Source organism: Pseudophryne corroboree, chromosome 1 (assembly GCF_028390025.1).
Source record: "Pseudophryne corroboree isolate aPseCor3 chromosome 1, aPseCor3.hap2, whole genome shotgun sequence".
In the NCBI taxonomy this organism is placed as follows: Eukaryota; Metazoa; Chordata; class Amphibia; order Anura; family Myobatrachidae; genus Pseudophryne; species Pseudophryne corroboree.
This window is the reverse complement of record NC_086444.1, coordinates 1,006,651,806-1,006,674,305: the sequence shown is the minus strand read 5'-3', so window position 1 is coordinate 1,006,674,305 and position 22,500 is coordinate 1,006,651,806. Positions and strand designations below refer to the sequence as shown.

The window sequence follows — 22,500 nt, the reverse complement described above, 5'->3', positions numbered from 1 at the left end:
CTATCACGAACAATAGTGGAACTTTAGGATGATCAAAGTTTCTTTTTAAACATGCTCACAGATTATACCTACAGTATGTAAACTCTCTATTTATGCCCTGACTAATAACTCCAAACCTTTACCATAAAGAAACAGACTCATCTTCACCTCCTGCAGGACAAGAAATACAGTACAGTAACCTTTACATCAAGGCTGCAATGTGTATGGTCTTATAGTTAGAAAGACAAGGGGGTATAAATCAGTTGTTGAGCATTCGAATGCATGTCGAGAGGTCCCTGGTTCAAATCCAGGTGCCCCTATAATTTGCTTTTAATGTATAGCGTCCCTTTGCAGTCTATACCTTGTTTGGGACTCAAGTAATGTAAAAACATACTCAAGTGGCAGTCAGGCAAAAAAAAAATGTTGACATTTCAACTTAATACTTTACCTCAGGAAAGTACAGTATCAGTGGCAGGTTTTTACAGCTACTTTTGATAGAGAATTATACAGCATAAAATAACTGTACATGAAGGATGAATGCTTTATTCCTAACTAACTTTGATAAATAAGGGAGTATTGGGCATTAACATGGCAGAATTCAAAATTATTTGGTACAGCCATGTTTTCAACTCCGACTGATTTTGCAATTAGTCCATAAGGCATACATGCATTCAGAACATCTGAGCCCACTGACCCAAAATTCAAATATTTTATTTTATTAGCCAAAATGTACCATGATAAAATAGTTTTCAGAAATTATTAATATTGGTTTGGTAACAATTTGTATTTTAGATCAGTTTTACTTCCATAAAACAATGTCACAACTGGATTTCAATAAATCCTACTCTGACTAGCACTAACTATAGTGGAACTTTAGGATGATCAAAGTTTCTTTTTGAGCATGCTCACAGATTATACCTGCAGTATGTGAACTCTCTATTTATGCCCTGACTAATAACTCCAAAGCATTACCATAAAGACACAGACTCATCTTCACCTCCTGCAGGACAAGAAATACAGTACAGTAACGTTTACATCAAGGCTGCAATGTGTATGTGCTTATAGTGAGAAAGAGCAGGGGGTATAGCTCAGTGGTAAAGCATTCGACTGCAGATCGAGATGTCCCTGGTTCAAATCCGGGTGCCTATTACTTGCTTTTAATGTATAGCATCACTTTGCAGTCTATACCTCGTTTGGGACTCAAGTAATGTAAAAACATACTCAAGTGGCAGTCAGGCAACAAAAAATTTTGAAATGTCAACTTAATACTTTACCTCAGGAAAGTACAGTATCAGTGGCAGGTTTTGACTGCTAATTTGATAGAGAATTATACAGGATAAAATCACTATACATGAAGGATGAATGCTTTATTCCTAACTAACTTTGATAAATAAGGGAGTATTGGGCATTAACATGGCAGAATTACAATTTTTTTGGTGCAGCCATGTTTTGAACTCATACTGATTTTGCAATTAGTCCATAAGGCATACATGCATTCCGAACATCTGAGCCCACTGACCTAAAAATCAAATATTTGATTTTATTGCCAAAATGTATCTCAATCAGTTAGTTTTCAGAAATTATTAATATTGGTTTAGTGACAATTTGTATTTTAGTTCTCTTTGGCTTCCATAAAACAATGTCACAACTGGATTTCAATATATACTACTCTGACTAGCACGAACAATAGTGGAGCTTTAGGATGATCAAAGTTTCTTTTTAAACATGCTCACAGATTATACCTACAGTATGTAAACTCTCTATTTATGCCCTGACTAATAACTCCAAACCTTTACCATAAAGAAACAGACTCATCTTCACCTCCTGCAGGACAAGAAATACAGTACAGTAACCTTTACATCAAGGCTGCAATGTGTATGGTCTTATAGTTAGAAAGACCAGGGGGTATAAATCAGTTGTTGAGCATTCGAGTGCATGTCGAGAGGTCCCTGGTTCAAATCCAGGTGCCCCTATAATTTGCTTTTAATGTATAGCGTCCCTTTGCAGTCTATACCTTGTTTGGGACTCAAGTAATGTAAAAACATACTCAAGTGGCAGTCAGGCAACAAAAAATGTTGACATTTCAACTTAATACTTTACCTCAGGAAAGTACAGTATCAGTGGCAGGTTTTTACAGCTACTTTTGATAGAGAATTATACAGCATAAAATAACTGTACATGAAGGATGAATGCTTTATTCCTAACTAACTTTGATAAATAAGGGAGTATTGGGCATTAACATGGCAGAATTCAAAATTATTTGGTACAGCCATGTTTTCAACTCCGACTGATTTTGAAATTAGTCCATAAGGCATACATGCATTCAGAACATCTGAGCCCACTGACCCAAAATTCAAATATTTTATTTTATTAGCAAAAATGTAACATGATAAAATAGTTTTCAGAAATTATTAATATTGGTTTGGTAACAATTTGTATTTTAGATCAGTTTTACTTCCATAAAACAATGTCACAACTGGATTTCAATAAATCCTACTCTGACTAGCACTAACTATAGTGGAACTTTAGGATGATCAAAGTTTCTTTTTGAGCATGCTCACAGATTATACCTGCAGTATGTGAACTCTCTATTTATGCCCTGACTAATAACTCCAAAGCATTACCATAAAGACACAGACTCATCTTCACCTCCTGCAGGACAAGAAATACAGTACAGTAACCTTTACATCAAGGCTGCAATGTGTATGTGCTTATAGTGAGAAAGAGCAAGGGGTATAGCTCAGTGGTAAAGCATTCGACTGCAGATCGAGAGGTCCCTGGTTCAAATCCGGGTGCCTATTACTTGCTTTTAATGTATAGCATCACTTTGCAGTCTATACCTCGTTTGGGACTCAAGTAATGTAAAAACATACTCAAGTGGCAGTCAGGCAACAAAAAATGTTGAAATGTCTACTTAATATTTTACAACAGGAAAGTACAGTATCAGTGGCAGGTTTTGACTGCTAATTTGATAGAGAATTATACAGGATAAAATCACTATACATGAAGGATGAATGCTTTATTCCTAACTAACTTTGATAAATAAGGGAGTATTGGGCATTAACATGGCAGAATTACAATTTTTTTGGTGCAGCCATGTTTTGAACTCATACTGATTTTGCAATTAGTCCATAAGGCATACATGCATTCCGAACATCTGAGCCCACTGACCTAAAAATCAAATATTTGATTTTATTGCCAAAATGTATCTCAATCAGTTAGTTTTCAGAAATTATTAATATTGGTTTAGTGACAATTTGTATTTTAGTTCTCTTTGGCTTCCATAAAACAATGTCACAACTGGATTTCAATATATACTACTCTGACTAGCACGAACAATAGTGGAGCTTTAGGATGATCAAAGTTTATTTTTAAACATGCTCACAGATTATACCTACAGTATGTAAACTCTCTATTTATGCCCTGACTAATAACTCCAAACCTTTACCATAAAGAAACAGACTCATCTTCACCTCCTGCAGGACAAGAAATACAGTACAGTAACCTTTACATCAAGGCTGCAATGTGTATGGTCTTATAGTTAGAAAGACCAGGGGGTATAAATCAGTTGTTGAGCATTCGAGTGCATGTCGAGAGGTCCCTGGTTCAAATCCAGGTGCCCCTATAATTTGCTTATAATGTATAGCGTCCCTTTGCAGTCTATACCTTGTTTGGGACTCAAGTAATGTAAAAACATACTCAAGTGGCAGTCAGGCAACAAAAAATGTTGACATTTCAACTTAATACTTTACCTCAGGAAAGTACAGTATCAGTGGCAGGTTTTTACAGCTACTTTTGATAGAGAATTATACAGCATAAAATAACTGTACATGAAGGATGAATGCTTTATTCCTAACTAACTTTGATAAATAAGGGAGTATTGGGCATTAACATGGCAGAATTCAAAATGATTTGGTACAGCCATGTTTTCAACTCCGACTGATTTTGAAATTAGTCCATAAGGCATACATGCATTCAGAACATCTGAGCCCACTGACCCAAAATTCAAATATTTTATTTTATTAGCAAAAATGTACCATGATAAAATAGTTTTCATAAATTATTAATATTGGTTTGGTAACAATTTGTATTTTAGATCAGTTTTGCTTCCATAAAACAATGTCACAACTGGATTTCAATAAATCCTACTCTGACTAGCACTAACTATAGTGGAACTTTAGGATGATCAAAGTTTCTTTTTGAGCATGCTCACAGATTATACCTGCAGTATGTGAACTCTCTATTTATGCCCTGACTAATAACTCCAAAGCGTTACCATAAAGAAACAGACTCATCTTCACCTCCTGCAGGACAAGAAATACAGTACAGTAACCTTTACATCAAGGCTGCAATGTGTATGTGCTTATAGTGAGAAAGAGCAGGGGGTATATCTCAGTGGTAGAGCATTCGACTGCAGATCGAGAGGTCCCTGGTTCAAATCCGGGTGCCCCATATTACTTGCTTTTAATGTATAGCATCACTTTGCAGTCTATACCTCGTTTGGGACTCAAGTAATGTAAAAACATACTCAAGTGGCAGTCAGGCAACAAAAATTGTTGAAATGTCAACTTAATACTTTACCTCAGGAAAGTACAGTATCAGTGGCAGGTTTTGACTGCTAATTTGATAGAGAATTATACAGGATAACATCACTATACATGAAGGATGAATGCTTTATTCCTAACTAACTTTGATAAATAAGGGAGTATTGGGCATTAACATGGCAGAATTACAATTTTTTTGGTGCAGCCATGTTTTGAACTCATACTGATTTTGCAATTAGTCCATAAGGCATACATGCATTCCGAAAATCTGAGCCCACTGACCTAAAAATCAAATATTTGATTTTATTGCCAAAATGTATCTCAATCAGTTAGTTTTCAGAAATTATTAATATTGGTTTAGTGACAATTTGTATTTTAGTTCTCTTTGGCTTCCATAAAACAATGTCACAACTTGATTTCAATATATACTACTCTGACTATCACGAACAATAGTGGAGCTTTAGGATGATCAAAGTTTCTTTTTAAACATGTTCACAGATTATACCTACAGTATGTAAACTCTCTATTTATGCCCTGACTAATAACTCCAAACCTTTACCATAAAGAAAAAGACTCATCTTCACCTCCTGCAGGACAAGAAACAGTACAGTAACCTTTACATCAAGGCTGCAATGTGTATGGTGTTATAGTTAGAAAGACCAGGGGGTATAAATCAGTTGTTGAGCATTCGAGTGCATGTCAAGAGGTCCCTGGTTCAAATCCAGGTGCCCCTATAATTTGCTTTTAATGTATAGCGTCCCTTTGCAGTCTATACCTTGTTTGGGACTCAAGTAATGTAAAAACATACTCAAGTGGCAGTCAGGCAACAAAAAATGTTGACATTTCAACTTAATACTTTACCTCAGGAAAGTACAGTATCAGTGGCAGGTTTTTACAGCTACTTTTGATAGAGAATTATACAGCATAAAATAACTGTACATGAAGGATGAATGCTTTATTCCTAACTAACTTTGATAAATAAGGGAGTATTGGGCATTAACATGGCAGAATTACAATTTTTTTGGTGCAGCCATGTTTTGAACTCATACTGATTTTGCAATTAGTCCATAAGGCATACATGCATTCTGAACATCTGAGCCCACTGACCTAAAAATCAAATATTTGATTTTATTGCCAAAATGTATCTCAATCAGTTAGTTTTCAGAAATTATTAATATTGGTTTAGTGACAATTTGTATTTTAGTTCTCTTTGGCTTCCATAAAACAATGTCACAACTGGATTTCAATATATACTACTCTGACTAGCACGAACAATAGTGGAGCTTTAGGATGATCAAAGTTTCTTTTTAAACATGCTCACAGATTATACCTACAGTATGTAAACTCTCTATTTATGCCCTGACTAATAACTCCAAACCTTTACCATAAAGAAACAGACTCATCTTCACCTCCTGCAGGACAAGAAATACAGTACAGTAACCTTTACATCAAGGCTGCAATGTGTATGGTCTTATAGTTAGAAAGACCAGGGGGTATAAATCAGTTGTTGAGCATTCGAGTGCATGTCAAGAGGTCCCTGGTTCAAATCCAGGTGCCCCTATAATTTGCTTTTAATGTATAGCGTCCCTTTGCAGTCTATACCTTGTTTGGGACTCAAGTAATGTAAAAACATACTCAAGTGGCAGTCAGGCAACAAAAAATGTTGACATTTCAACTTAATACTTTACCTCAGGAAAGTACAGTATCAGTGGCAGGTTTTTACAGCTACTTTTGATAGAGAATTATACAGCATAAAATAACTGTACATGAAGGATGAATGCTTTATTCCTAACTAACTTTGATAAATAAGGGAGTATTGGGCATTAACATGGCAGAATTCAAAATTATTTGGTACAGCCATGTTTTCAACTCCGACTGATTTTGCAATTAGTCCATAAGGCATACATGCATTCAGAACATCTGAGCCCACTGACCCAAAATTCAAATATTTTATTTTATTAGCAAAAATGTACCATGATAAAATAGTTTTCAGAAATTATTAATATTGGTTTGGTAACAATTTGTATTTTAGATCAGTTTTACTTCCATAAAACAATGTCACAACTGGATTTCAATAAATCCTACTCTGACTAGCACTAACTATAGTGGAACTTTAGGATGATCAAAGTTTCTTTTTGAGCATGCTCACAGATTATACCTGCAGTATGTGAACTCTCTATTTATGCCCTGATTAATAACTCCAAAGCATTACCATAAAGACACAGACTCATTTTCACCTCCTGCAGGACAAGAAATACAGTACAGTAACCTTTACATCAAGGCTGCAATGTGTATGTGCTTACAGCGAGAAAGAGCAGGGGGTATAGCTCAGTGGTAGAGCATTCGACTGCAGATCGAGAGGTCCCTGGTTCAAATCCGGGTGCCTATTACTTGCTTTTAATGTATAGCATCACTTTGCAGTCTATACCTCGTTTGGGACTCAAGTAATGTAAAAACATACTCAAGTGGCAGTCAGGCAACAAAAAATGTTGAAATGTCAACTTAATATTTTACCTCAGGAAAGTACAGTATCAGTGGCAGGTTTTGACTGCTAATTTGATAGAGAATTATACAGGATAAAATCACTATACATGAAGGATGAATGCTTTATTCCTAACTAACTTTGATAAATAAGGGAGTATTGGGCATTAACATGGCAGAATTACAATTTTTTTGGTGCAGCCATGTTTTGAACTCATACTGATTTTGCAATTAGTCCATAAGGCATACATGCATTCAGAACATCTGAGCCCACTGACCCAAAATTCAAATATTTTACTTTATTAGCAAAAATGTACCATGATAAAATAGTTTTCAGAAATTATTAATATTGGTTTGGTAACAATTTGTATTTTAGATCAGTTTTGCTTCCATAAAACAATGTCACAACTGGATTTCAATAAATCCTACTCTGACTAGCACTAACTATAGTGGAACTTTAGGATGATCAAAGTTTCTTTTTGAGCATGCTCACAGATTATACCTGCAGTATGTGAACTCTCTATTTATGCCCTGACTAATAACTCCAAAGCATTACCATAAAGAAACAGACTCATCTTCACCTCCTGCAGGACAAGAAATACAGTACAGTAACCTTTACATCAAGGCTGCAATGTGTATGTGCTTATAGTGAGAAAGAGCAGGGAGTATAGCTCAGTAGTAGAGCATTCGACTGCAGATTGAGAGGTCCCTGGTTCAAATCCGGGTGCCCCCTATTACTTGCTTTTAATGTATAGCATCACTTTGCAGTCTATACCTCGTTTGGGACTCAAGTAATGTAAAAACATACTCAAGTGGCAGTCAGGCAACAAAAAATGTTGAAATGTCAACTTAATACTTTACCTCAGGAAAGTACAGTATCAGTGGCAGGTTTTGACTGCTAATTTGATAGAGAATTATACAGGATAAAATCACTATACATGAAGGATGAATGCTTTATTCCTAACTAACTTTGATAAATAAGGGAGTATTGGGCATTAACATGGCAGAATTACAATTTTTTTGGTGCAGCCATGTTTTGAACTCATACTGATTTTGCAATTAGTCAATAAGGCATACATGCATTCCGAACATCTGAGCCCACTGACCTAAAAATCAAATATTTGATTTTATTGCCAAAATGTATCTCAATCAGTTAGTTTTCAGAAATTATTAATATTGGTTTAGTGACAATTTGTATTTTAGTTCTCTTTGGCTTCCATAAAACAATGTCACAACTGGATTTCAATATATACTACTCTGACTAGCACGAACAATAGTGGAGCTTTAGGATGATCAAAGTTTCTTTTTAAACATGCTCACAGATTATACCTACAGTATGTAAACTCTCTATTTATGCCCTGACTAATAACTCCAAACCTTTACCATAAAGAAACAGACTCATTTTCACCTCCTGCAGGACAAGAAATACAGTACAGTAACCTTTACATCAAGGCTGCAATGTGTATGGTCTTATAGTTAAAAAGACCAGGGGGTATAAATCAGTTGTTGAGCATTCGAGTGCATGTCAAGAGGTCCCTGGTTCAAATCCAGGTGCCCCTATAATTTGCTTTTAATGTATAGCGTCCCTTTGCAGTCTATACCTTGTTTGGGACTCAAGTAATGTAAAAACATACTCAAGTGGCAGTCAGGCAACAAAAAATGTTGACATTTCAACTTAATACTTTACCTCAGGAAAGTACAGTATCAGTGGCAGGTTTTTACAGCTACTTTTGATAGAGAATTATACAGCATAAAATAACTGTACATGAAGGATGAATGCTTTATTCCTAACTAACTTTGATAAATAAGGGAGTATTGGGCATTAACATGGCAGAATTACAATTTTTTTGGTGCAGCCATGTTTTGAACTCATACTGATTTTGCAATTAGTCCATTAGGCATACATGCATTCTGAACATCTGAGCCCACTGACCTAAAAATCAAATATTTGATTTTATTGCCAAAATGTATCTCAATCAGTTAGTTTTCAGAAATTATTAATATTGGTTTAGTGACAATTTGTATTTTAGTTCTCTTTGGCTTCCATAAAACAATGTCACAACTGGATTTCAATATATACTACTCTGACTAGCACGAACAATAGTGGAGCTTTAGGATGATCAAAGTTTCTTTTTAAACATGCTCACAGATTATACCTACAGTATGTAAACTCTCTATTTATGCCCTGACTAATAACTCCAAACCTTTACCATAAAGAAACAGACTCATCTTCACCTCCTGCAGGACAAGAAATACAGTACAGTAACCTTTACATCAAGGCTGCAATGTGTATGGTCTTATAGTTAGAAAGACCAGGGGGTATAAATCAGTTGTTGAGCATTCGAGTGCATGTCAAGAGGTCCCTGGTTCAAATCCAGGTGCCCCTATAATTTGCTTTTAATGTATAGCGTCCCTTTGCAGTCTATACCTTGTTTGGGACTCAAGTAATGTAAAAACATACTCAAGTGGCAGTCAGGCAACAAAAAATGTTGACATTTCAACTTAATACTTTACCTCAGGAAAGTACAGTATCAGTGGCAGGTTTTTACAGCTACTTTTGATAGAGAATTATACAGCATAAAATAACTGTACATGAAGGATGAATGCTTTATTCCTAACTAACTTTGATAAATAAGGGAGTATTGGGCATTAACATGGCAGAATTCAAAATTATTTGGTACAGCCATGTTTTCAACTCCGACTGATTTTGCAATTAGTCCATAAGGCATACATGCATTCAGAACATCTGAGCCCACTGACCCAAAATTCAAATATTTTATTTTATTAGCAAAAATGTACCATGATAAAATAGTTTTCAGAAATTATTAATATTGGTTTGGTAACAATTTGTATTTTAGATCAGTTTTACTTCCATAAAACAATGTCACAACTGGATTTCAATAAATCCTACTCTGACTAGCACTAACTATAGTGGAACTTTAGGATGATCAAAGTTTCTTTTTGAGCATGCTCACAGATTATACCTGCAGTATGTGACCTCTCTATTTATGCCCTGATTAATAACTCCAAAGCATTACCATAAAGACACAGACTCATCTTCACCTCCTGCAGGACAAGAAATACAGTACAGTAACCTTTACATCAAGGCTGCAATGTGTATGTGCTTATAGTGAGAAAGAGCAGGGGGTATAGCTCAGTGGTAGAGCATTCGACTGCAGATCGAGAGGTCCCTGGTTCAAATCCGGGTGCCTATTACTTGCTTTTAATGTATAGCATCACTTTGCAGTCTATACCTCGTTTGGGACTCAAGTAATGTAAAAACATACTCAAGTGGCAGTCAGGCAACAAAAAATGTTGAAATGTCAACTTAATATTTTACCTCAGGAAAGTACAGTATCAGTGGCAGGTTTTGACTGCTAATTTGATAGAGAATTATACAGGATAAAATCACTATACATGAAGGATGAATGCTTTATTCCTAACTAACTTTGATAAATAAGGGAGTATTGGGCATTAACATGGCAGAATTACAATTTTTTTGGTGCAGCCATGTTTTGAACTCATACTGATTTTGCAATTAGTCCATAAGGCATACATGCATTCCGAACATCTGAGCCCACTGACCTAAAAATCAAATATTTGATTTTATTGCCAAAATGTATCTCAATCAGTTAGTTTTCAGAAATTATTAATATTGGTTTAGTGACAATTTGTATTTTAGTTCTCTTTGGCTTCCATAAAACAATGTCACAACTGGATTTCAATATATACTACTCTGACTAGCACGAACAATAGTGGAGCTTTAGGATGATCAAAGTTTCTTTTTAAACATGCTCACAGATTATACCTACAGTATGTAAACTCTCTATTTATGCCCTGACTAATAACTCCAAACCTTTACCATAAAGAAACAGACTCATCTTCACCTCCTGCAGGACAAGAAATACAGTACAGTAACCTTTACATCAAGGCTGCAATGTGTATGGTCTTATAGTTAAAAAGACCAGGGGGTATAAATCAGTTGTTGAGCATTCGAGTGCATGTCAAGAGGTCCCTGGTTCAAATCCAGGTGCCCCAATAATTTGCTTTTAATGTATAGCGTCCCTTTGCAGTCTATACCTTGTTTGGGACTCAAGTAATGTAAAAACATACTCAAGTGGCAGTCAGGCAACAAAAAATGTTGACATTTCAACTTAATACTTTACCTCAGGAAAGTACAGTATCAGTGGCAGGTTTTTACAGCTACTTTTGATAGAGAATTATACAGCATAAAATAACTGTACATGAAGGATGAATGCTTTATTCCTAACTAACTTTGATAAATAAGGGAGAATTGGGCATTAACATGGCAGAATTCAAAATGATTTGGTACAGCCATGTTTTCAACTCCGACTGATTTTGAAATTAGTCCATAAGGCATACATGCATTCAGAACATCTGAGCCCACTGACCCAAAATTCAAATATTTTATTTTATTAGCAAAAATGTACCATGATAAAATAGTTTTCATTAATTATTAATATTGGTTTGGTAACAATTTGTATTTTAGATCAGTTTTGCTTCCATAAAACAATGTCACAACTGGATTTCAATAAATCCTACTCTGACTAGCACTAACTATAGTGGAATTTTAGGATGATCAAAGTTTCTTTTTGAGCATGCTCACAGATTATACCTGCAGTATGTGAGCTCTCTATTTATGCCCTGACTAATAACTCCAAAGCATTACCATAAAGAAACAGACTCATCTTCACCTCCTGCAGGACAAGAAATACAGTACAGTAACCTTTACATCAAGGCTGCAATGTGTATGTGCTTATAGTGAGAAAGAGCAGGGGGTATATCTCAGTGGTAGAGTATTCGACTGCAGATCGAGAGGTTCCTGGTTCAAATCCGGGTGTCCCCTATTACTTGCTTTTAATGTATAGCATCACTTTGCAGTCTATACCTCGTTTGGGACTCAAGTAATGTAAAAACATACTCAAGTGGCAGTCAGGCAACAAAAAATGTTGAAATGTCAACTCAATACTTTACCTCAGGAAAGTACAGTATCAGTGGCAGGTTTTAACTGCTAATTTGATAGAGAATTATACAGGATAAAATCACTATACATGAAGGATGAATGCTTTATTCCTAACTAACTTTGATAAATAAGGGAGTATTGGGCATTAACATGGCAGAATTACAATTTTTTTGGTGCAGCCATGTTTTGAACTCATACTGATTTTGCAATTAGTCCATAAGGCATACATGCATTCAGAACATCTGAGCCCACTGACCTAAAAATCAAATATTTGATTTTATTGCCAAAATGTATCTCAATCAGTTAGTTTTCAGAAATTATTAATATTGGTTTAGTGACAATTTGTATTTTAGTTCTCTTTGGCTTCCATAAAACAATGTCACAACTGGATTTCAATATATACTACTCTGACTAGCACGAACAATAGTGGAACTTTAGGATGATCAAAGTTTCTTTTTAAACATGCTCACAGATTATACCTACAGTATGTAAACTCTCTATTTATGCCCTGACTAATAACTCCAAACCTTTACCATAAAGAAACAGACTCATCTTCACCTCCTGCAGGACAAGAAATACAGTACAGTAACCTTTACATCAAGGCTGCAATGTGTATGGTCTTATAGTTAGAAAGACCAGGGGGTATAAATCAGTTGTTGAGCATTCGAATGCATGTCGAGAGGTCCCTGGTTCAAATCCAGGTGCCCCTATAATTTGCTTTTAATGTATAGCGTCCCTTTGCAGTCTATACCTTGTTTGGGACTCAAGTAATGTAAAAACATACTCAAGTGGCAGTCAGGCAACAAAAATTTTTGACATTTCAACTTAATACTTTACCTCAGGAAAGTACAGTGTCAGTGGCAGGTTTTTACAGCTACTTTTGATAGAGAATTATACAGCATAAAATAACTGTACATGAAGGATGAATGCTTTATTCCTAACTAACTTTGATAAATAAGGGAGTATTGGGCATGAACATGGCAGAATTCTAAATTATTTGGTACAGCCATGTTTTCAACTCCGACTGATTTTGCAATTAGTCCATAAGGCATACATGCATTCAGAACATCTGAGCCCACTGACCCAAAATTCAAATATTTTATTTTATTAGCAAAAATGTACCATGATAAAATAGTTTTCAGAAATTATTAATATTGGTTTGGTAACAATTTGTATTTTAGATCAGTTTTGCTTCAATAAAACAATGTCACAACTGGATTTCAATAAATCCTACTCTGACTAGCACTAACTATAGTGGAACTTTAGGATGATCAAAGTTTCTTTTTGAGCATGCTCACAGATTATACCTGCAGTATGTGAACTCTCTATTTATGCCCTGACTAATAACTCCAAAGCATTACCATAAAGAAACAGACTCATCTTCACCTCCTGCAGGACAAGAAATACAGTACAGTAACCTTTACATCAAGGCTGCAATGTGTATGTGCTTATAGCGAAAAAGAGCAGGGGGTATAGCTCAGTAGTAGAGCATTCGACTGCAGATCGAGAGGTCCCTGGTTCAAATCCGGGTGCCCCCTATTACTTGCTTTTAATGTATAGCATCACTTTGCAGTCTATACCTCGTTTGGGACTCAAGTAATGTAAAAACATACTCAAGTGGCAGTCAGGCAACAAAAAATGTTGAAATGTCAACTTAATACTTTACCTCAGGAAAGAACAGTATCAGTGGCAGGTTTTGACTGCTAATTTGATAGAGAATTATACAGGATAAAATCACTATACATGAAGGATGAATGCTTTATTCCTAACTAACTTTGATACATAAGGGAGTATTGGGCATTAACATGGCAGAATTACAATTTTTTTGGTGCAGCCATGTTTTGAACTCATACTGATTTTGCAATTAGTCCATAAGGCATACATGCATTCAGAACATCTGAGCCCACTGACCTAAAAATCAAATATTTGATTTTATTGCCAAAATGTATCTCAATCAGTTAGTTTTCAGAAATTATTAATATTGGTTTAGTGACAATTTGTATTTTAGTTCTCTTTGGCTTCCATAAAACAATGTCACAACTGGATTTCAATATATACTACTCTGACTAGCACGAACAATAGTGGAGCTTTAGGATGATCAAAGTTTCTTTTTAAACATGCTCACAGATTATACCTACAGTATGTAAACTCTCTATTTATGCCCTGACTAATAACTCCAAACCTTTACCATAAAGAAACAGACTCATCTTCACCTCCTGCAGGACAAGAAATACAGTACAGTAACCTTTACATCAAGGCTGCAATGTGTATGGTCTTATAGTTAGAAAGACCAGGGGGTATAAATCAGTTGTTGAGCATTCGAGTGCATGTCAAGAGGTCCCTGGTTCAAATCCAGGTGCCCCTATAATTTGCTTTTAATGTATAGCGTCCCTTTGCAGTCTATACCTTGTTTGGGACTCAAGTAATGTAAAAACATACTCAAGTGGCAGTCAGGCAACAAAAAATGTTGACATTTCAACTTAATACTTTACCTCAGGAAAGTACAGTATCAGTGGCAGGTTTTTACAGCTACTTTTGATAGAGAATTATACAGCATAAAATAACTGTACATGAAGGATGAATGCTTTATTCCTAACTAACTTTGATAAATAAGGGAGTATTGGGCATTAACATGGCAGAATTCAAAATTATTTGGTACAGCCATGTTTTCAACTCCGACTGATTTTGCAATTAGTCCATAAGGCATACATGCATTCAGAACATCTGAGCCCACTGACCCAAAATTCAAATATTTTGTTTTATTAGCAAAAATGTACCATGATAAAATAGTTTTCATAAATTATTAATATTGGTTTGGTAACAATTTGTATTTTAGATCTCTTTGGCTTCCATAAAACAATGTCACAACTGGATTTCAATAAATCCTACTCTGACTAGCACTAACTATAGTGGAACTTTAGGATGATCAAAATTTCTTTTTGAGCATGCTCACAGATTATACCTGCAGTATGTGAACTCTCTATTTATGCCCTGACTAATAACTCCAAAGCATTACCATAAAGAAACAGACTCATCTTCACCTCCTGCAGGACAAAAAAAAAACAGTACAGTAACCTTTACATCAAGGCTGCAATGTGTATGTGCTTATAGTGAGAAATAGCAGGGGGTATAGCTCAGTGGTAGAGCATTCGACTGCAGATCGAGAGGTCCCTGGTTCAAATCCGGGTGCCCCCTATTACTTGCTTTTAATGTATAGCATCACTTTGCAGTCTATACCTCGTTTGGGACTCAAGTAATGTAAAAACATACTCAAGTGGCAGTCAGGCAACAAAAAATGTTGAAATGTCAACTTAATACTTTACCTCAGGAAAGTACAGTATCAGTGGCAGGTTTTGACTGCTAATTTGATAGAGAATTATACAGGATAAAATCACTATACATGAAGGATGAATGCTTTATTCCTAACTTACTTTGATAAATAAGGGAGTATTGGGCATTAACATGGCAGAATTACAATTTTTTTGGTGCAGCCATGTTTTGAACTCATACTGATTTTGCAATTAGTCCATAAGGCATACATGCATTCCAAACATCTGAGCCCACTGACCTAAAAATCAAATATTTGATTTTATTGCCAAAATGTATCTCAATCAGTTAGTTTTCAGAAATTATTAATATTGGTTTAGTGACAATTTGTATTTTAGTTCTCTTTGGCTTCCATAAAACAATGTCACAACTGGATTTCAATATATACTACTCTGACTAGCACGAACAATAGTGGAGCTTTAGGATGATCAAAGTTTCTTTTTAAACATGCTCACAGATTATACCTACAGTATGTAAACTCTCTATTTATGCCCTGACTAATAACTCCAAACCTTTACCATAAAGAAACAGACTCATCTTCACCTCCTGCAGGACAAGAAATACAGTACAGTAACCTTTACATCAAGGCTGCAATGTGTATGGTCTTATAGTTAGAAAGACCAGGGGGTATAAATCAGTTGTTGAGCATTCGAGTGCATGTCGAGAGGTCCCTGGTTCAAATCCAGGTGCCCCTATAATTTGCTTTTAATGTATAGCGTCCCTTTGCAGTCTATACCTTGTTTGGGACTCAAGTAATGTAAAAACATACTCAAGTGGCAGTCAGGCAACAAAAAATGTTGACATTTCAACTTAATACTTTACCTCAGGAAAGTACAGTATCAGTAGCAGGTTTTTACAGCTACTTTTGATAGAGAATTATACAGCATAAAATAACTGTACATGAAGGATGAATGCTTTATTCCTAACTAACTTTGATAAATAAGGGAGTATTGGGCATTAACATGGCAGAATTAAAAATTATTTGGTACAGCCATGTTTTCAACTCCGACTGATTTTGCAATTAGTCCATAAGGCATACATGCATTCAGAACATCTGAGCCCACTGACCCAAAATTCAAATATTTTATTTAATTAGCAAAAATGTACCATGATAAAATAGATTTCAGAAATTATTAATATTGGTTTGGTAACAATTTGTATTTTAGATCAGTTTTGCTTCCATAAAACAATGTCACAACTGGATTTCAATAAATCCTACTCTGACTAGCACTAACTATAGTGGAACTTTAGGATGATCAAAGTTTATTTTTGAGCATGCTCACAGATTATACCTGCAGTATGTGAACTCTCTATTTATGCCCTGACTAATAACTCCAAAGCATTACCATAAAGAAACAGACTCATCTTCACCTCCTGCAGGACAAGAAATACAGTACAGTAACCTTTACATCAAGGCTGCAATGTGTATGTGCTTAGAGTGAGAAATAGCATGGGGTATAGCTCAGTGGTAGAGCATTCGACTGCAGATCGAGAGGTCTCTGGTTCAAATCTGGGTGCCCCCTATTACTTGCTTTTAATGTATAGCATCACTTTGCAGTCTATACCTCGTTTGGGACTCAAGTAATGTAAAAACATACTCAAGTGGCAGTCAGGCAACAAAAAATGTTGAAATGTCAATTTAATACTTTACCTCAGGAAAGTACAGTATCAGAGGCAGGTTTTGACTGCTAATTTGATAGAGAATTATACAGGATAAAATCACTATACATGAAGGATGAATGCTTTATTCCTAACTAACTTCGATAAATAAGGGAGTATTGGGCATTAACATGGCAGAATTACAATTTTTTTGGTGCAGCCATGTTTTGAACTCATACTGATTTTGCAATTAGTCCATAAGGCATACATGCATTCCGAACATCTGAGCCCACTGACCTAAAAATCAAATATTTGATTTTATTGCCAAACTGTATCTCAATCAGTTAGTTTTCAGAAATTATTAATATTGGTTTAGTGACAATTTGTATTTTAGTTCTCTTTGGCTTCCATAAAACAATGTCACAACTGGATTTCAATATATACTACTCTGACTAGCACGAACAATAGTGGAGCTTTAGGATGATCAAAGTTTCTTTTTAAACATGCTCACAGATTATACCTACAGTATGTAAACTCTCTATTTATGCCCTGACTAATAACTCCAAACCTTTACCATAAAGAAATAGACTCATCTTCATCGCCTGCAGGACAAGAAATACAGTACAGTAACCTTTACATCAAGGCTGCAATGTGTATGGTCTTATAGTTAGAAAGACCAGGGGTTATAAATCAGTTGTTGAGCATTCGAGTGCATGTCGAGAGGTCCCTGGTTCAAATCCAGGTGCCCCTATAATTTGCTTTTAATGTATAGCGTCCCTTTGCAGTCTATACCTTGTTTGGGACTCAAGTAATGTAAAAACATACTCAAGTGGCAGTCAGGCAACAAAATATGTTGACATTTCAACTTAATACTTTACCTCAGGAAAGTACAGTATCAGTGGCAGGTTTTTACAGCTACTTTTGATAGAGAATTTTACAGCATAAAATAACTGTACATGAAGGATGAATGCTTTATTCCTAACTAACTTTGATAAATAAGGGAGTATTGGGCATTAACATGGCAGAATTCAAAATTATTTGGTACAGCCATGTTTTCAACTCCGACTGATTTTGCAATTAGTCCATAAGGCATACATGCATTCAGAACATCTGAACCCACTGACCCAAAATTCAAATATTTTATTTTATTAGCAAAAATGTACCATGATAAAATAGTTTTCAGAAATTATTAATATTGGTTTGGTAACAATTTGTATTTTAGATCAGTTTTGCTTCCATAAAACAATGTCACAACTGGATTTCAATAAATCCTACTGTGACTAGCACTAACTATAGTGGAACTTTAGGATGATCAAAGTTTCTTTTTGAGCATGCTCACAGATTATACCTGCAGTATGTGAACTCTCTATTTATGCCCTGACTAATAACTCCAAAGCATTACCATAAAGAAACAGACTCATCTTCACCTCCTGCAGGACAAGAAATACAGTACAGTAACCTTTACATCAAGGCTGCAATGTGTATGTGCTTATAGTGAGAAAGAGCAGGGGATATAGCTCGGTGGTAGAGCATTCGACTGCAGCTCGAGAGGTCCATGGTTCAAATCCGGGTGACCCCTATTACTTGCTTTTAATGTATAGCATCACTTTGCAGTCTATACCTCGTTTGGGACTCAAGTAATGTAAAAACATACTCAAGTGGCAGTCAGGCAACAAAAAATGTTGAAATGTCAACTTAATACTTTACTTCAGGAAAGTACAGTATCAGTGGCAGGTTTTGACTGCTAATTTGATAGAGAATTATACAGGATAAAATCACTATACATGAAGGATGAATGCTTTATTCCTAACTAACTTCGATAAATAAGGGAGTATTGGGCATTAACATGACAGAATTACAATTTTTTTGGTGCAGCCATGTTTTGAACTCATACTGATTTTGCATTTAGTCCATAAGGCATACATGCATTCCGAAAATCTGAGCCCACTGACCTAAAAATCAAATATTTGATTTTATTGCCAAAATGTATCTCAATCAGTTAGTTTTCAGAAATTATTAATATTGGTTTAGTGACAATTTGTATTTTAGTTCTCTTTGGCTTCCATAAAACAATGTCACAACTGGATTTCAATATATACTACTCTGACTAGCACGAACAATAGTGGAGCTTTAGGATGATCAAAGTTTCTTTTTAAACATGCTCACAGATTATACCTACAGTATGTAAACTCTCTATTTATGCCCTGACTAATAACTCCAAACCTTTACCATAAAGAAATAGACTCATCTTCATCTCCTGCAGGACAAGAAATACAGTACAGTAACCTTTACATCAAGGCTGCAATGTGTATGGTCTTATAGTTAGAAAGACCAGGGGTTATAAATCAGTTGTTGAACATTCGAGTGCATGTCGAGAGGTCCCTGGTTCAAATCCAGGTGCCCCTATAATTTGCTTTTAATGTATAGCGTCCCTTTGCAGTCTATACCTTGTTTGGGACTCAAGTAATGTAAAAACATACTCAAGTGGCAGTCAGGCAACAAAAAATGTTGACATTTCAACTTAATATTTTACCTCAGGAAAGTACAGTATCAGTGGCAGGTTTTTACAGCTACTTTTGATAGAGAATTTTACAGCATAAAATAACTGTACATGAAGGATGAATGCTTTATTCCTAACTAACTTTGATAAATAAGGGAGTATTGGGCATTAACATGGCAGAATTCAAAATTATTTGGTACAGCCATGGTTTCAACTCCGACTGATTTTGCAATTAGTCCATAAGGCATACATGCATTCAGAACATCTGAGCCCACTGACCCAAAATTCAAATATTTTATTTTATTAGCAAAAATGTACCATGATAAAATAATTTTCAGAAATTATTAATATTGGTTTAGTAACAATTTGTATTTTAGATCAGTTTTGCTTCCATAAAACAATGTCACAACTGGATTTCAATAAATCCTACTCTGACTAGCACTAACTATAGTGGAACTTTAGGATGATCAAAGTTTCTTTTTGAGCATGCTCACAGATTATACCTGCAGTATGTGAACTCTCTATTTATGCCCTGACTAATAACTCCAAAGCATTACCATAAAGAAACAGACTCATCTTCACCTCCTGCAGGACAAGAAATACAGTACAGTAACCTTTACATCAAGGCTGCAATGTGTATGTGCTTATAGTGAGAAAGAGCAGGGGGTATAGCTCAGTGGTAGAGCATTCGACCGCAGATCGAGAGGTCCCTGGTTCAAATCCGGGTGCCTATTACTTGCTTTTAATGTATAGCATCACTTTGCAGTCTATACCTCGTTTGGGACTCAAGTAATGTAAAAACATACTCAAGTGGCAGTCAGGCAACAAAAAATGTTGAAATGTCAACTTAATATTTTACCTCAGGAAAGTACAGTATCAGTGGCAGGTTTTGACTGCTAATTTGATAGAGAATTATACAGGATAAAATCACTATACATGAAGGATGAATGCTTTATTCCTAACTAACTTTGATAAATAAGGGAGTATTGGGCATTAACATGGCAGAATTAAAAAATTTTTGGTGCAGCCATGTTTTGAACTCATACTGATTTTGCAATTAGTCCATAAGGCATACATGCATTCAGAACATCTGAGCCCACTGACCTAAAAATCAAATATTTGATTTTATTGCCAAAATGTATCTCAATCAGTTAGTTTTCAGAAATTATTAATATTGGTTTAGTGACAATTTGTATTTTAGTTCTCTTTGGCTTCCATAAAACAATGTCACAACTGGATTTCAATATATACTACTCTGACTAGCACGAACAATAGTGGAACTTTAGGATGATCAAAGTTTCTTTTTAAACATGCTCACAGATTATACCTACAGTATGTAAACTCTCTATTTATGCCCTGACTAATAACTCCAAACCTTTACCATAAAGAAACAGACTCATCTTCACCTCCTGCAGGACAAGAAATACAGTACAGTAACCTTTACATCAAGGCTGCAATGTGTATGGTCTTATAGTTAGAAAGACCAGGGGGTATAAATCAGTTGTTGAGCATTCGAATGCATGTCGAGAGGTCCCTGGTTCAAATCCAGGTGCCCCTATAATTTGCTTTTAATGTATAGCGTCCCTTTGCAGTCTATACCTTGTTTGGGACTCAAGTAATGTAAAAACATACTCAAGTGGCAGTCAGGCAACAAAAATTTTTGACATTTCAACTTAATACTTTACCTCAGGAAAGTACAGTGTCAGTGGCAGGTTTTTACAGCTACCTTTGATAGAGAATTATACAGCATAAAATAACTGTACATGAAGGATGAATGCTTTATTCCTAACTAACTTTGATAAATAAGGGAGTATTGGGCATGAACATGGCAGAATTCAAAATTATTTGGTACAGCCATGTTTTCAACTCCGACTGATTTTGCAATTAGTCCATAAGGCATACATGCATTCAGAACATCTGAGCCCACTGACCCAAAATTCAAATATTTTATTTTATTAGCAAAAAAGTACCATGATAAAATAGTTTTCATAAATTATTAATATTGGTTTGGTAACAATTTGTATTTTAGATCAGTTTTGCTTCCATAAAACAATGTCACAACTGGATTTCAATAAATCCTACTCTGACTAGCACTAACTATAGTGGAACTTTAGGATGATCAAAGTTTCTTTTTGAGCATGCTCACAGATTATACCTGCAGTATGTGAGCTCTCTATTTATGCCCTGACTAATAACTCCAAAGCATTACCATAAAGAAACAGACTCATCTTCACCTCCTGCAGGACAAGAAATACAGTACAGTAACCTTTACATCAAGGCTGCAATGTGTATGTGCATATAGTGAGAAAGAGCAGGGGGTATAGCTCAGTGGTAGAGCATTCGACTGCAGATCGAGAGGTCCCTGGTTCAAATCCGGGTGCCCCCTATTACTTGTTTTTAATGTATAGCATCACTTTGCAGTCTATACCTCGTTTGGGACTCAAGTAATGTAAAAACATACTCAAGTGGCAGTCAGGCAACAAAAAATGATGAAATGTCAACTCAATACTTTACCTCAGGAAAGTACAGTATCAGTGGCAGGTTTTGACTGCTAATTTGATAGAGAATTATACAGGATAAAATCACTATACATGAAGGATGAATGCTTTATTCCTAACTAACTTTGATAAATAAGGGAGTATTGGGCATTAACATGGCAGAATTACAATTTTTTTGGTGCAGCCATGTTTTGAACTCATACTGATTTTGCAATTAGTCCATAAGGCATACATGCATTCAGAACATCTGAGCCCACTGACCTAAAAATCAAATATTTGATTTTATTGCCAAAATGTATCTCAATCAGTTAGTTTTCAGAAATTATTAATATTGGTTTAGTGACAATTTGTATTTTAGTTCTCTTTGGCTTCCATAAAACAATGTCACAACTGGATTTCAATATATACTACTCTGACTAGCACGAACAATAGTGGAGCTTTAGGATGATCAAAGTTTCTTATTAAACATGCTCACAGATTATACCTACAGTATGTAAACTCTCTATTTATGCCCTGACTAATAACTCCAAACCTTTAACATAAAGAAACAGACTCATCTTCACCTCCTGCAGGACAAGAAATACAGTA

The 22,500-nt window shown here is 35.4% G+C and overlaps 13 non-coding genes across 13 annotated transcripts; all 13 read left to right on the top strand.

Moving 5' to 3' along the window:
• Positions 1–1,056: 1,056 nt before the first annotated feature.
• TRNAC-GCA (transfer RNA cysteine (anticodon GCA)) lies at positions 1,057–1,128 on the top strand. The gene has a single exon. It is a non-coding gene; the product is annotated as a tRNA-Cys (tRNA).
• Positions 1,129–2,708: 1,580 nt separating this feature from the next.
• Positions 2,709–2,780, top strand: TRNAC-GCA (transfer RNA cysteine (anticodon GCA)). The gene has a single exon. It is a non-coding gene; the product is annotated as a tRNA-Cys (tRNA).
• A 1,580-nt stretch (positions 2,781–4,360) lies between these two features.
• TRNAC-GCA (transfer RNA cysteine (anticodon GCA)) lies at positions 4,361–4,432 on the top strand. Its single transcript has one exon. It is a non-coding gene; the product is annotated as a tRNA-Cys (tRNA).
• A 2,408-nt stretch (positions 4,433–6,840) lies between these two features.
• TRNAC-GCA (transfer RNA cysteine (anticodon GCA)) lies at positions 6,841–6,912 on the top strand. The gene has a single exon. It is a non-coding gene; the product is annotated as a tRNA-Cys (tRNA).
• A 753-nt stretch (positions 6,913–7,665) lies between these two features.
• On the top strand, positions 7,666–7,737 carry TRNAC-GCA (transfer RNA cysteine (anticodon GCA)). Its single transcript has one exon. It is a non-coding gene; the product is annotated as a tRNA-Cys (tRNA).
• A 2,410-nt stretch (positions 7,738–10,147) lies between these two features.
• On the top strand, positions 10,148–10,219 carry TRNAC-GCA (transfer RNA cysteine (anticodon GCA)). Its single transcript has one exon. It is a non-coding gene; the product is annotated as a tRNA-Cys (tRNA).
• Positions 10,220–11,799: 1,580 nt separating this feature from the next.
• On the top strand, positions 11,800–11,871 carry TRNAC-GCA (transfer RNA cysteine (anticodon GCA)). Its single transcript has one exon. It is a non-coding gene; the product is annotated as a tRNA-Cys (tRNA).
• Positions 11,872–13,454: 1,583 nt separating this feature from the next.
• TRNAC-GCA (transfer RNA cysteine (anticodon GCA)) lies at positions 13,455–13,526 on the top strand. Its single transcript has one exon. It is a non-coding gene; the product is annotated as a tRNA-Cys (tRNA).
• A 1,585-nt stretch (positions 13,527–15,111) lies between these two features.
• On the top strand, positions 15,112–15,183 carry TRNAC-GCA (transfer RNA cysteine (anticodon GCA)). The gene has a single exon. It is a non-coding gene; the product is annotated as a tRNA-Cys (tRNA).
• Positions 15,184–16,766: 1,583 nt separating this feature from the next.
• Positions 16,767–16,838, top strand: TRNAC-GCA (transfer RNA cysteine (anticodon GCA)). The gene has a single exon. It is a non-coding gene; the product is annotated as a tRNA-Cys (tRNA).
• Positions 16,839–18,421: 1,583 nt separating this feature from the next.
• On the top strand, positions 18,422–18,493 carry TRNAC-GCA (transfer RNA cysteine (anticodon GCA)). The gene has a single exon. It is a non-coding gene; the product is annotated as a tRNA-Cys (tRNA).
• A 1,583-nt stretch (positions 18,494–20,076) lies between these two features.
• On the top strand, positions 20,077–20,148 carry TRNAC-GCA (transfer RNA cysteine (anticodon GCA)). The gene has a single exon. It is a non-coding gene; the product is annotated as a tRNA-Cys (tRNA).
• Positions 20,149–21,728: 1,580 nt separating this feature from the next.
• TRNAC-GCA (transfer RNA cysteine (anticodon GCA)) lies at positions 21,729–21,800 on the top strand. Its single transcript has one exon. It is a non-coding gene; the product is annotated as a tRNA-Cys (tRNA).
• The last annotated feature ends 700 nt before the right edge of the window (positions 21,801–22,500 follow it).